Source organism: Poecilia reticulata, chromosome 13 (genome assembly GCF_904066995.2).
Source record: "Poecilia reticulata chromosome 13, P_reticulata-male-v2, whole genome shotgun sequence".
In the NCBI taxonomy this organism is placed as follows: domain Eukaryota; kingdom Metazoa; phylum Chordata; class Actinopteri; order Cyprinodontiformes; family Poeciliidae; genus Poecilia; species Poecilia reticulata.
The window spans coordinates 21,776,859-21,789,662 of record NC_088842.1 but is presented as its reverse complement, the minus strand read 5'-3'; positions in this window follow the sequence as shown (position 1 = coordinate 21,789,662).

Genomic DNA, 12,804 nt, shown 5'->3' with positions numbered 1-12,804 from the left:
TTACTCTCGCCGCGGACAGTGTGGAAAAGTCTTTGTGATTGCGGTTAAAACCTTGATGTCTTGCTGGTCTCTTATAAAAATGACAACATCGTCAGCGTAAGCGGATAAAACAACATTGCTAGTAAAACCAGGTAAAAACAAACCATGTACACACGAACGTATTTTCCGGAGGAGGGGTTCCAGGGAGAGGGTGTAGAGCATCCCGGAGAGGGCGCAGCCCTGTCGAACGCCTCTACACACCCTAAAAGGAGCACACAGGTTACCGTTGATCTTCAACATACTCTCAATGTTACTGTACAGTACCTGGATCTTGGCAATAAGACCCTCGCTGAACCCGAACCCCCTCATGGTTTTCCAGAGGAAGCCGTGTTCAACGCGGTCAAATGCCTTTTCTTGATCTAATGAGACCAAGCCTGTTTCTACACCCAATGAACCGGAGACTTCCAAAACGTCCCGAATCAGGTAGATGTTATCTACCATGGACCTGCCGGGGACGCAATAGGTCTGGTCCCGGTGGATGACTTGCTCCATAGCTTTCCCCAGCCTCGCGGCCAGGGCCTTGGAGAGGATCTTATAGTCGGTGCAGAGGAGGGACACAGGGCGCCAGTTCTTAATGTCCTGCAGGTTTCCCTTCTTTGGCAGCAGGGCAATGACTGCCCTGCGGCAGGACAAAGGGAGCGAGCCGGTGGTGAGGCTTTCATTGTAGACCTCGAGGAGGTCCGGGGCCAGAAGGTCCCAGTAGGCTTTGAAAAACTCCACCGTGAGCCCATCAACGCCCGGGGACCTCTGGCCTGCATTCCGAGGAGGGCCGCGTGGAGTTCCTGGAGTCCTAGGGGACGCTCCATTCGGAGTTGATCTCCTCAGAGACCTGGGGTAGTTCGTCCCCGAACTCCCCAAACAGTTTCTCGTCTTCCCTATACTCGCTTTTGTACAGCGACTGATAGAAACCCACCGCCCTCCTCCTTATCTCACCCGGCTCGCTCAGCTGTTGCCCTGTGTCCGATAGCAATGAGTGGATTTGCTTCCTCTGCCCGTGTTTCCTCTCCAAGCTAAAAAAGAAGCTAGAGGGAGCATCCATCTCCGTGATGTTTTGGATCCGGGACCTGACCAGTGCGCCCTGGACTTTGCTCTCCAGCAGGTTTGCTAAGGTTAGCTTTTTGGCTTTGAGAGCTTCAATATGCTCTCGATTTCCTGTGGATACACAAAGTTGTTCTAACTCCACTATGTTTATCTCCAGATCTCTGATAGATCCGGTAATGTCGCGTGTAACGTTGAGAGTATGCTGTTGGCTTAGTAGCTTGATCTGTACTTTCCCATGGTCCCACCACTGTTTAAGACTAGTAAAATCAGATTTCCTTTGTCTAAAACCGCACCAAAAAAACGCTAAAACCTCCTTAAAACTCCGGTCGTGTGTCAATGCCGCGTTAAAGTGCCAGTAGGCGCTTCTGGGTACAATGTTTTGGATAAAAACACTACCTAAAAGCAAAGAGTGATCTGTAAAAGCTACTGGTAAAATCTGGCATGTTCTAAACACATTAAAATTGTGCTTAAAACAATAAAAACGGTCGAGCCGGGCTAAAGAGATTTTGCCTTCACTAAGGTGGGACCATGTGTACTGCCTGGCACCTGCGTGCATCCTTCTCCAAACGTCCACCAGGCCATTGGACGAGACCAGCCGCCTCAGCGCACGTTGGGCTGCTGGATGCGGCTCTGCGTGATTGCGGTCTAAAAATTCATTCTCAGTGCAATTAAAATCCCCACCTATAAAAACGTAATCTCCTGACCCACAATCACCCAGCCCTTCCCCAATTTTCTCATAAAAACGCTTCTTCTCTGCATTGGTGGTGGGAGCATAAATATTGATAAAAACTATACTAAAACCGTCAAAATGTGCCTTTACTAAAAGACACCTCCCTTGTACTATGTGCTGTATCTCAGTGGAGTTCGGGGTGAACGCTCTTGAAAAAAGGAAGCCCACCCCTGCACTCTGGGAGGTGCCGTGGCTTAAAACAACCTCCCCTCTCCACTCTCTAACCCAGTCCATTTCTGTTTGCTGATCACTATGCGTTTCCTGCAGATATATTACGTCGATCTTTTTCTGGTTGAGCGTTTGATAAATCAGTGCTCTCTTTTCAGCCTCCCTTGCCCCATTAAGATTTAAAGATGCTATTTTAAAGGAATCCATGTTGGGTAAAAAGAGGCTAAAAACAAGGTAGAAAAAGTAAAAAAGAACTGTACAAAATGATAAAATGGTGCTCTGCATCATTACATCAAATTTGTTTTCGAACTTTTGTCATGATTTTCTTTAGTCGGAATATATCTCTGTCAGAGAAACCGGATGTATCTTTATTGCGGATGTGACTTTTTGCGGAGAAGTAAAAGGTTTTAAGATCAGGGAAGTAGCTCTCTATCTTTATCCCTCTAAACCCTTTGGTGTCTCTTAAAAAGTTTCTGTATAACTCAACTGGATATTTTGGTGCTCTACTGTTTAACTGGGTGGTTGACATGTCGCTACTATCTGAGAAGTAATTCTCAGCGTCACTGCTGTCGGATGCCTCATTCTTTTCAACAGTTAATTTGTAGGCCTGTTTGCTGGCTTTTTCAGCCATTACCACATTTTTTCTTTTACTCCGTCTTTTTTGTGGGTCTGAAACTTCCACTTCCATAGTTTCTTCCGTTTCCCCTGTCATTTTTTCCATGTCGATTTCATAAGTTAAACCTTCGCTATTCTCGCCTTTACTCTTTCCTCCCACCTTCGCCTCACTTTTCTCTCCCTGGTTGTCTATCTCTGACTGCTCCTTGCTTTCCTTCACCTCCACCTGCTGCTCCCCTTGCACGCTCTCCCTTTCTCTCACTTCACTCTCTCCACCACCGTTCATCTCACCACCGTTACTGTTTCTCCCATCACCACACTCCACCGTGCTCTCATTCTCTCCCACTCTTTCATTCATTCCCACACTTCCACCTACCACCACCTCAGCCCTCTCTTCTGCTTTCCCTTCCATGGTGGGTTCCTCCGCCGCCGCGCTGGGTTCCTCCGCCGCCACGGCGGGCTCTTCCGCGGCTATAGCGGGTTCCTCCGCAGCCGCCGCGGATCTCTCCGCGGCCTCTGTGGATTTCCCCGCCGAGGCCGCTGCGGGTTCCTCCGCCGCGGCAGCAGGTTCTCCCGCGGTCGGAGCGGGCACCTCCTCTGCTTCGCCCTGTGGGTCTTCTACCCGCTCGGCAGCAGCAGGCTGCTGCTGGGCCGGACCCGGTGGCGCTTGCCCTGCTCTGTCGGGACACATTTTGGCGATGTGCCCCTCTTTCCCGCAGCCGAAGCACTTCAAATTTGACGAAGTCGCAAATAAAATATAATCGAAATCGTCTACCCTTACCCGGAAACTTAAATTTAGCTCTTCGTCTTTTCTGTTTAAAATCATGAAGAGCTGTCTCCGGTGGGATACAACGTGCTTTAATAAGGGGGACTTGCAACCGGACGGCACTTTCTTTATCGGTGAGACCACCTTACCATGTCTCGATAGCTCTTTTACCAGGAACTCGTCACTGATAAACGGGGGGACGTTGGACAGGGTTACCTTAACTGAAGGTAAAGCTAGTGGTGATACCTGTAGGAAAAGGCCGTTAGCAGTCACCCCCACCTCCACTAACCGTTGGGCCTGCTCGACCTTTTCCACAAATATCACCACTGCTCCGTTCATCCTGGCTGCTGATTTAATTGCCCCGTGTCCTATCAACGTCCCCACCGCCAGACACACTTCCTCCACGCTGCACGGAACCCCGGCGCCCACCTTGACGCCGTTTTTCCGCGTCAGCGTGGAGAAACAACCACCACCTACCACCACCATGGCGTCAGACGCCGGCCAAGCCAGGCACGCCTGACGGCCACACCCAAACCCCGAAACACAAAACCCCCTGAACAAACTGTGATACAAGTTAACACAAAAACACAACTAAAATATAAACATAAACACCAAGTGAAACAAAGATACGAAAGAAAACGCAAAGATAGGAAAAGACCCACTCGCTCGCTCTTTCGCTCTCCTTCCGCTCTCCAAGCACCCTCCTCTCACACGAAGAAGAAGAAGAAGAAGAAGAAGAAGAAGAAGAAGAAGAAGAAGATTTTTTTTTGATTTTTAACAAAACATTTATTTTTAGACAAGGTGCATTATTTTTCACATATCCATCACTTCTTCATAACATGCAAATAGAAAGACAGATAAATAAATAAATAAATAAATAGTTATGTCAGCATCTTGTTAAAAATTAGTTCTCTGTCGTCATCAATATTACATAGCACACCGTTAAAACCCCACAGTTGTTTAAAACCATTAAAATCCCCGGTGGCTCTGTGGAAGTAAAATTCTAACCTAATCCTTGCTTTTACGTTACACTTCCACAGAGCCACAACATCGACCTGAGGTCCTGTCTGTATTTTGTCCCTACGAGTTATATATATAGCCATTTTGGCTTCGGCGATTAAAAAATTTAAAATGCGGGATTTAAAACTGGTGGCTCGGCTATGATGCACACCGTAGATGAAAACAGAATTTGTAAAAACTATATTAAACAAGCTAAAAAATCTCATTAAAATACTAAAAAAACTGGATAAACGTGCACAATCTGTAAAAACATGAAAAACACTCTCGGACAACTTACAAAAAGGACACTCGTTAAAAACCCCAGGGTTAACAACCGATAAAAACGCGTTCGTTGCGATTGCTCCGTGGAGGATTCTCCACTGGAGGTCGCCAGTCCTTTTTTTTATTGGAGGTTTATATATTGTTCTCCACTGAGGTTTTTGTCCTTTTAATTTATCACTCCATACGTCGGTGGGTCGGTTGTGGAGAGTCCTTTTGTTCATTGTCTTTACGTAAGATTTGTACGTGCTCTTTGAGCTCGCCACACGCAGGTCCAGCTCCGCCACCTCCAACAGGGGGCCGCTGTCTTCCCCGAGGTCAGCCTCCACGGTCACGTTCGGGAACGGGTCGTCTTGGTCCGGCAGGAGTTCTCCTCTGTTGTGCAGCTGCAGGAGCTGCTTCTCCTCCGGTGCCAACCGTTCTTTGACCCGTTCCAAAAAACGCTGCACCAGTCTGGCGGACCGGACCCCGAGCAGTGAGCCGACCTCCTCGATGTTTGCGAGGTCCGGCCCGGCCACCCGTGTTAGTTGCCACAGCGTCACTGTCCCAGACCTGGTCAGTGCTTCGCTCATTCCCGGCACACAGCTGTCCCGGGCGTCCAGTCTCGCTCCGTTCACCAATGGTTCTGCTAAAAGCCAATGCAGAGAGTTAAGCGTTTGTGCTCTTTTCCATTTAAAAAGAGCGCAGGACTTAAAAACACCCTGATAAAATTGAGGTAACCCCTTTAGCTTTAAAAAACTAAAATCGGTTAGAAACAGAGCAGCATCCAGCCCCAGACAATTAACGCGTCTGAGGATACAGCTGGCCACGTCTCTCCACACAGGGGATCCTGTCAAGTACTTTTGTATAAATAAAAAGCGGAATGTTGCGGTTCTGCTGGCCAGGTGGACAAGGCCCTGGCCCCCCTCCTCTCTGGTTAAAAACAACACAGACTGTGGCACCCAGTGTCGACCGCTCCAGAAGAAATTTACCATTTCTTTTTGTAGGTTCACCAGCAGCCCTGCTGGTGGGTCTAACACACATAGTTTGTGCCACAGCTGTGTTGCTACCAGATTATTTAAAATCAACACTCTGCCTCGGTAGGACATTTGGGAGTGCAGCCACTTCCACTTGGCTAGTTTCTCTTTGATTTTCTGCTCTGTTGTCTCCCAGTTCTTTTTTTCAATGTCCTTCTTTCCTAAAAAGACACCAAGGTATTTAAAACCATCTTTCTTCCACGTGAGGCCCTGGGGGAGAAGCGGGAGCCCCGCAGTCCACTCGCCGACGGCCAGGGCTTCGCTTTTCCCCCAGTTCACCCTTGCTGCGGACAGTGTGGAAAATTGTTCTGTGATTGTGGTTAAAACATTGATGTCTTGTTGGTCTCTTGTGAAAATGACAACATCGTCAGCATAAGCAGTTAAAACAATATTACTAGTAAAACCAGGTAAAAACAAACCATGTACACACGAACGTATTTTCTGGAGGAGGGGTTCCAGGGAGAGAGTGTAGAGCATCCCGGAGAGGGCGCAGCCCTGCCGAACGCCTCTACACACCCTAAAAGGAGCACACAGGTTACCGTTGATCTTCAACATACTCTCAATGTTACTGTACAGTACCTGGACCCTGGCAATAAGACCCTCGCTGAACCCGAACCCTCTCATGGTTTTCCATAGGAACTCGTGTTCAACGCGGTCAAATGCCTTTTCTTGATCTAATGAGATCAAGCCTGTTTGTAATCCCAATGAACCGGAGACTTCCAAAACGTCTCGAATCAGGTAGATGTTATCTACCATGGACCTGCCGGGGACGCAATAGGTCTGGTCCCGGTGAATGACCTGCTCCATAGCTTTCCCCAGCCTCGCGGCCAGGGCCTTGGAGAGGATCTTGTAGTCGGTGCAGAGGAGGGACACAGGGCGCCAGTTCCTTATCTCCTGCAGGTTGCCTTTTTTTGGCAGCAGGGTAATTACTGCCCTGCGGCAGGATAAGGGGAGCGAACCGGTGGTGAGGCTTTCATTGTATACCTCGAGGAGGTCCGGGGCCAGCAGGTCCCAGTAGGCCTTGTAAAACTCCACCGTGAGCCCATCAACGCCCGGGGACCTCTGGCCCTGCATGCCGAGGAGGGCCGCATGGAGTTCTCGGAGCTCTAGGGGACGCTCCATCTCGGAGTTGGTCTCCGCAGAGACCTGGGGTAGTTCGTCCCTGAACTCCCCAAACAGTTTATCGTCTTCCCTATATTCGCTTCCGTATAGTGACTGGTAGAACTCCACCGCCCTCCTCCTTATCTCACCCGGTTCGCTCAGCTGTCGCCCCGTGTCCGACAGCAATGAGTGGATCTGCTTCCTCTGCCCGTGCTTCCTCTCCAAGCTAAAGAAGAAGCTAGAGGGAGCATCCATCTCTGTGATGTTCTGGACCCGGGACCTGACCAGTGCGCCCTGGACTTTGTTTTCCAGCAGGTTTGCTAGGGTTAGCTTTTTAGATTTGAGAGCTTCAATATGCTCTCGATTTCCTATGGATGCACAAAGTTGTTCTAACTCCACAATGTTTATCTCCAGATCTCTGATAGATCCGGTAATGTCACGGGTGACATTGAGAGTATGCTGTTGGCTTAGTAGCTTAATCTGTACTTTCCCATGGTCCCACCACTGTTTTAGATTAGTAAAATCCATTTTTCTCTGTCTAAAACTGCTCCAAAAAAACGCTAAAACCTCCTTAAAACTCCGGTCATGTGTTAGAGCTGCATTAAAATGCCAGTAGGCGCTTCTGGGTAAAATGTTTCTGATAAAAACACTACCTAAAAGCAGCGAGTGATCTGTAAAAGCTACTGGTAAGATCTGGCATGTTCTAAACACATTAAAATTGTGCTTAAAACAGTAAAAGCGATCGAGCCGGGCTAAAGAGATTTTGCCTTCACTAAGGTGGGACCATGTGTACTGCCTGGCACCTGTGTGCATCCTTCTCCATACATCCACCAGGCCAGCGGACGAGACCAGCTGCCGCAGAGCACGTTGGGCTGCTGGATGCGGCTCTGCGTGATTGCGGTCTAAAAACTCGTTCTCTGTACAGTTAAAATCCCCGCCTATAAAAACGTAATCTTCTGACCCACAATCACCCAGCCGTTCCCCAATTTTTTCATAAAAACGCTTCTTCTCTGCATTGGTGGTGGGAGCATAAATATTGATAAAAACTATACTAAAACCATCAAACTTTGTCTTTACTAAAAGACACCTCCCTTGTACGATATGCTCTATCTCTGTGGAGTTTGGGGTGAACGCTCTTGAAAAGAGGAAGCCCACCCCTGCACTCTGGGAGGTGCCATGACTTAAAACAACCTCCCCCCTCCACTCTCTGACCCAGTCTGTTTCTGTTAACTGATCGCTATGCGTTTCTTGTAGATATATTACGTCGATCTTCTTCTGATTAAGCATTTGATAAATTAGTGCTCTCTTTTCAGCCTCCCTCGCCCCATTAAGATTTAAGGATGCTATTTTAAAGGAATCCATGTTGGGTAAAAAGAGGCTAAAAACAAGGAAATAAAAAACTATACAAAATGATAAAATGCTGCTTTGCATCATTAAATCAAATTTGTTTTCTAACCTTTGTCATTATTTTCTTTAGTCTGAATATATCTCTATCTGAGAAACCTGATGTCTCTTTGTTTTTGATGTGACCCTTTGCAGAGAAATAAAATATTTTGAGGTCAGGGAAGTAGCTCTCTATTTTTATTCCTCTGAACCCCTTGGTGTCTCTTAAAAAATTCCTAAACAATTCTACCGGGTATCTTGGTGCTCTGCTGTTTGTTTGGGTAGCTGATATATCGCTACTGTCTGAGATGTAACTCTCGGCGTCACTGCTGTCTGACACCTCGTTCCTTTCTGCATCTAGCTTATGAGCCTGTTTGCTGGCTTTCTCAGCCGTTAACGCGCTCCTTCTCTTGCTTCGCCTTTTTAATGGGGCTGAAGCTTCCATTTCCATGGTTTCCTCTGCCACCTTTTCCATTTCGATTTCGCAAAGCAAACCTTCACTATTCTCGCCCTTATCTTTTCCTCCCACCTTCGCCTCTCCTTTCTCTCCCTGGTCTCCGAACTCTGACTGTTCCCTACTGCCCCTCACCTCCACCTGTTGCTTTCCCTGCACACCACCTTTTTCTCTCACTTCACTCTCGCCACCACCGTTCATCCCACCACCGTTGCCGTTCATCCCATCACTACACACCACCGTGCTCTCATCCTCTCTCACTCCTTCATTCATTTCCACACTTTCACCTACCTCCACCTCAGCTCTCCCTTCTGCTTGTTCTTCTGTGGTGGGTTCCTCCGCCGCCGCGCTGGGTTCCTCCGCAGCCGCGGCGGGTTCCCCCGCAGCCACGGCTGGTTCCTCCGCAGCCGCCGCGGATTTCTCCGCGGCCGCTGTGGATTTCTCCGCCGAGGCCGCCGCGGGTTCCTCCGCCGCAGCAGCAGATTTTCCCGCAGCCGCAGCGGACTCTCCCTCTGCCTCACCCTGCGGGTCCTCCACCTGCTCGGCAGCAGCAGGCTGTTGCTGGGCTGAAACCGGCGGTGTTTGTTCGGCTCTGTTGGGGCACATTTTTGCAATGTGCCCCTCTTGGCCGCAGCCAAAACACTTCATACTTGAAGATGTCGCAAACAATATATAATCAAAGTCATCAACTCTTACACGGAAACTAAGATTTAACTCTTCATCTCGTCGGTTCAGAATCATGAAGAGTTGTCTTCGGTGGGAGACAACATGTTTCAGCAGGGGAGATTTGCACCCTGACGGTACTTTTTTTACAGGTGAAACCACCTTTCCATGTCGCGACAGTTCCTTAATAAGGAACTCGTCGCTTATGAATGGGGGGACATTCGATAGAGTTACCTTTGTTGAAGGTAAGGCGAGCGGGGAGACTTGTAGGAATAACCCGTTGGCAGTCACCCCTACCTCCACCAACCGTTGGGCCTGCTCAACCTTCTCCACGAACAGCACCACCGCACCATTCATCCGGGCCGCAGATCTAATTGCCCCGTGTCCGATCAGTTTTCCAACCGCTAAGCACACTTCCTCCACGCTGCACGGAGTACCGGCGCCCACCTTGACGCCGTTCTTCCGTGTCAGCGTGGAGAAAGGACCACCACCGACCACCACCATGGCGTCAGACGCCGGCCAAGTCAGGCACGCCTGACGGCCACACCCAAAAACGAAAAAACAAACAAAACCCCTAAGAACGTGACACAACAAAACCTTAAACCAAAAAAACCGACTAAACACTTACCATAAACCACCAAGTGAAAAGATAACAGTATGAAGAAATACAAAGATATACGACAATCACTCGCTCACTCTTTCTCTCCTCTTCCGCTCTCCACTCACCCTCCTCTCACACGAAGAAGATTTTTTTTGATTTTTAACAACACATTTATTTGACAATAATTTCACAACAAAACAGGGTGCATTCTTCTTTTCACATTTGTTTTACGACAAAAGAACACAAACTAAATAAAAACAGATACATAAATAAATAAATATATAGTTATATTAGCATCTTGTTAAAATTTAGTTCTCTTTTGTCATCAATGTTACACAGCACACCGTTAAAACCCCACAATTGTACAAAACCATTAAAATCCCCGGTGGCTCTGTGGAAGTAAAACTCTAATCTAATCCTTGCTTTTATGTTACCCTTCCACAGAGCCACAACATCACTCTGAGGTCCTGCCTGCATTCTGTCTCTTCGAGTTATGTATATAGCCATTTTGGCTTCGGCGATTAAATAATTTAAAATGCGGGATTTAAAACTGGTGGCTCGGTTATAATGCACACCATAGATAAAAACAGAGTTTGTAAAAACCATATTAAACAGGCTAAAAACTCTCATTAAAACACTAAAAAAACTGGTTAAACGTGTACACTCTATAAAAACGTGAAAAACACTCTCTGACAGTTTGCAGAAAGGACACTCGTTAAAAACCTCAGAGTTAATAACCGATAAAAACGCGTTCGTAGCAATCGCTCCATGGAGAATCCTCCATTGGAGGTCGCCGGTCCTTTTTTTGATCGGCGGCTTGTATAATGTTCTCCATTGTGGTTTTCGTCCTTTCAGTTTGTCACTCCATATGTCGGTCGGTCTTTTGTTGAGTGTCCTTTTATTTAATGCTTTCACGCAGGATCTGTATATGCTCTTGGAGCCTGCCGCACACAGGCTCAGATCCGCTACCTCCAACAGGGGCCCGCTGTCCTCCCCGAGGTCGGCCTCCATGGTTACCTCTGGGAACGGGTCGTTCCGGTCAGGCAGGCGTTCTCCTTTTTCGTGCAGCTGTAGGAGCCGCTTCTCTTCAGGTGTTAATCGTGCCTCGACCCGCTCCAAGAAGCGCCGCACCAGTCCGGCGGACCGGACCCCGAGCAGTGAGCCAACCTCCTCGATGTTCGCGAGGTCCGGTCCGGCCACCCGTACCACCTGCTGCAACGTCACGGCTCCAGATCTGGTCAGCGCCTCGTTCAGTCCCGGTACACTGTTGTCTTGTACGTCCAATCTGGCTCCGTTCACCATAGGTTCTGCTAAAAGCCAATGCAGAGAGTCATGCGTTTGTGCTCTTTTCCATTTAAAAAGAGCGCAGGACTTAAAAACACCCTGATAAAATTGAGGTAACCCCTTTAGCTTTAAACAACTAAAATCGGTTAGAAACAGAGCAGCATCCAGCCCCAGACAATTAACGCGTCTGAGGATACAGCTGGCCACGTCTTTCCACACAGGGGATCCCGTCAGGTACTTTTGTATGAATAAAAGACGGGATGTTGCGGTTCTACTGGCCAGGTGGACTAGGCCCTGGCCCCCCTCCTCTCTGGTTAAAAACAACACCGACTGTGGCACCCAGTGTCGACCGCTCCAAAAAAAGTTTACCATTTCTCTTTGTATGTTTACCAGCAAATCTGCTGGTGGGTCTAACACGCACAACTTGTGCCACAGCTGTGTTGCTACCAGATTGTTTAAAATCAAAACTCTACCTCTGTATGACATTTGGGAGTGTAGCCACTTCCACTTGGCTAATTTCTCCTTGATTTTTGTTCGGTGGTTTCCCAGTTTCTCTTTACAATGTCCTTATTCCCTAAAAAGACACCAAGGTATTTAAAACCATCTCTCTTCCATGTGAGCCTTGGGGAGAAGCGGGAGTCCAGCGGACCACTGGCCGACGGCCAAGGCCTCGCTTTTCCCCCAGTTTACTCTCGCCGCGGACAGTGTGGAAAAGTCTTTTGTGATTGCAGTTAAAACCTTGATGTCTTGCTGGTCTCTTATAAAAATGACAACATCGTCAGCGTAAGCGGATAAAACAACATTGCTAGTAAAACCGGGTAAAAACAAACCATGCACACACGAACGTATTTTCCGGAGGAGGGTTCCAGGGAGAGGGTGTAGAGCATCCCGGAGAGGGCGCAGCCCTGTCGAACGCCTCTACACACCCTAAAAGGAGCACACAGGTTACCGTTGATCTTCAACATACTCTCAATGTTACTGTACAGTACCTGGATCTTGGCAATAAGACCCTCGCTGAACCCGAACCCCCTCATGGTTTTCCAGAGGAAGCCGTGTTCAACGCGGTCAAATGCCTTTTCTTGATCTAGTGAGACCAAGCCTGTTTCTACACCCAATGAACCGGAGACTTCCAAAACGTCCCGAATCAGGTAGATGTTATCTACCATGGACCTGCCGGGGACGCAATAGGTCTGGTCCCGGTGGATGACTTGCTCCATAGCTTTCCCCAGCCTCGCGGCCAGGGCCTTGGAGAGGATCTTATAGTCGGTGCAGAGGAGGGACACAGGGCGCCAGTTCCTAATGTCCTGCAGGTTTCCCTTCTTTGGTAGCAGGGCAATGACTGCCCTGCGGCAGGACAAAGGGAGCGAGCCGGTGGTGAGGCTTTCATTGTAGACCTCGAGGAGGTCCGGGGCCAGAAGGTCCCAGTAGGCCTTGAAAAACTCCACCGTGAGCCCATCAACGCCCGGGGACCTCTGGCCCTGCATTCCGAGGAGGGCCGCGTGGAGTTCCTGGAGTCCTAGGGACGCTCCATCTCGGAGTTGATCTCCTCAGAGACCTGGGGTAGTTCGTCCCCGAACTCCCCAAACAGTTTCTCGTCTTCCCTATACTCGCTCTTGTACAGCGACTGATAGAAACCCACCGCCCTCCTCCTTATCTCACCTGGCT